This window comes from Fukomys damarensis, unplaced genomic scaffold, assembly GCF_012274545.1.
Source record: "Fukomys damarensis isolate Sample0158 unplaced genomic scaffold, DMR_v1.0_HiC HiC_scaffold_5, whole genome shotgun sequence".
Classification (NCBI taxonomy): Eukaryota; Metazoa; Chordata; class Mammalia; order Rodentia; family Bathyergidae; genus Fukomys; species Fukomys damarensis.
Genome location: NW_022900917.1, coordinates 1841362 through 1844115, shown reverse-complemented (window position 1 = coordinate 1844115; position 2754 = coordinate 1841362).

Sequence of the window (2754 nt, the reverse complement as noted above, 5' to 3'; positions counted from 1 at the left end):
GGATGCAAGAGGGGTCCTCAGCCTGGGGCTGAGCCGGAGGTGGGAGGGGTTGTCTCCGTCGCTGATAGAGGTCACTGTACATTGTCGTTGTCGCAAGAGCCACTCACAAGAAGAGGTGCAGGACAGGAAGGTGGGTCTGCATGGGGCAGGAGCTTGGCCAGTCCAAGAGGGGCGGTGACATCAGGTTCACTCAAGTGTCCAGGCGCAGGGCTGAGATGGAGGGGAGCTGGACCTTCAGGAGCTTAGGGACCTAGCGGTGGTTGGGGCTTCCAGAGGCCGGCGTATCCTCAGCTCTGAGTGACAGCAGCCAGCCCGTTCTGGTGAACCCTGAACAGACCCTTTGGAAAATGCCCTTTGCTCTTGCCATCTGTAAGGTGGAAAATTTTGAATTAAAAGACATATGCTGCCATTATCTGCTTCTATTACTTTGATTCTTCACTAATTCTTACAGAACATCTAAAGGTAAGACCGGATTCGTTTAGCTGTTGATTCTTCTCTTGCCAGAAGGTGCTGGGATGAAAGGAGAACTTGCATGTTTGCCTGTGCGAACTGTACTGTCGGGGTCGGGCGAGCAGGGTGTTCAGTGTGGGCAGAGAGGCGCCTGAAGCTGCTAGGGGAGGAAGTGCAGGCTTCCTTTATGCAGTGCCAAGCTGCCGGGAGGCCAGGCAGCCCGCCACAGAGCTCACAATATGAAGAGCTGTGCCTAGGAGCAGCGTGAGGATCCACCTGACTCCTGGGTCTCCAGTAGACACCTCCTGGACAGCACTGGCTGAGGGTTGTCCCCGAGCCCAGGACAGCACCAGGGACCGCTCAGTGGACCCTCTGCTGCCCGGAGGTAGAGGCATCAGGGCCAGGGCAAGGCAAAGTGAGGCAGGAGTGTCAGTCACAGTGGACAGAGATGATCTCCTTCCACTTCCTCTCCCGTTGGGATGGATTTTTATCTGCAGGCTCAGAGCAGAAGTCCTTAGTGGGCCACAAAGCTTTGTGGACAGGTCAGCACTGGCATCTCGGGGCTAGGCTGGGGTGGCACTGCCCACCCTGCATGGTGACCTCACCGCGGAGCAGCAAGGCCATGTTAGGAGCCGTGGGGTGCAGAGCCCACCCGAACCGAGGAGCAGGACTCAGACCCCAGTGCAGCCTCCGTGGGCTCCTTCAGATGTCCCTGTGCTCATCCATCTGGGAGGTCAGGAGGCTGCAGTACGAGGACCCCTTTGTAAAATAGTCTCGAGTTCACTTGGTTAGGGGAAAGTAAAGAGGTTTCCTCCCAGTGGAACTTCTCAGCTTTTAAACAAGCCCTAAAATCAAGGGACCCATGCACACATGAACTGGGAGATGGTTTGGATGAAAACAAGCGAGTACTGCTCTGTAGCACTGTTGTTCAGTGAATATGTCTTTAGGTAGAAAATCTCAATTTGTAAAATTAATTAAAATGACAACGAGTACATTCTTCTTTTGGTGAGGGATTGAAGGAGAATTAGAGAAATATATTTGTTATCAGATGCCCCACATTACAAAATGCAACCTTAGTGTTTGTAGAAATGGTGGCATGGAGAGGTAAGATTCCCATGTAACACTTAAGTGTTCAGTTTCCATATTAAACCAATAGCACGACACTCTTGAGAAACTAGAAGCCTTTGATGTGGCACAGTGCTTTGCCTAGAGAGGGGACAATGGCTTCCGCTCCTAAATGTAATAAGATCTGGGCTGTTCTGATCCACCTGGCTGCCAGATCTCAGGGCACTACAGGGGAGCTTTGTCAGGGTCACAGGGAGGCCAGAGACAGCAGAGGGGTTGGGAGCCTTACCCCATGGCAATTGGTTGGGTTCTGAGTTCATTCTGGAAGGGTCATGATCAGGGCTGCCTGCTTCCTCCCATTCTGATAACCTTCCCTGCACTTCTGGCCGTTAACGTCCCCTGGGCTCCTATGAGGTCTCTGGGGCACCCAGCAGCCTCCTTTCTGTGTGTGCAAACAAAACAGCTCTTTCCTGCTCCAGGTGGAGCAGAGCTTTGTGGCTCTCTGGGGAAGAGGCAATGGGGAGAGCCCTTGTTTCCAGCCAAGGCTACCTTGATTCCCTTCTCCCGTCTTGGTCAGGGTGCTCCCTTCAGCTGCATGTGCAGTCTCGTGGTCCTGCTGTTAGACAGGCTGCTTCTCTCTGTCAAGGACACACAGTGCAAGAGGTGAGGAAACAGCTTTGGTGTGTTGGAGAGAGACCATCTCGTGAAAGCTCAAGAAATGGGACATGAACCTGTGATAGCCGTGCTTGTAAATTCAGTAAGCATTTACAGATTCAGCGTAGTGGTGTCTGTTTGAGGCACTGTGCTCTTGCATGAATTGTATGCACCCATCTTGTCCATTATACCCAGTTTGCAAAACTAAGTTCATTAGGATAATAGATTTTGTATGTGTCTCAAAGTCTATTGGTAAAAAGGAGCACAAGATGGATATTTATGGAATTTGGAGCAGTTATGGAGGTATATCCTGATCTTTCCAGAGATTTCAGAACACAATTAGGGAAATGCAGAAGGGAGAAGAACCATTCAGGTGAAACAGTTGCATAGATTTCTGTGTAGGGAGAGAAGGAGGGGTAAGAAAATTGAGGGGCAAGATGTCAGGCTGTGCATGTCATTTCCTTCCTTGGGTAATGGTTATTAGTTTTCTTTGGCATCTAACAGCAGAAATGGTTTCTCCTGCGCATTCCTGCTGGACAGCTGGGTGCTTCTTTACCCTCTAATAGCCACAGGGCAGCAGGGGTG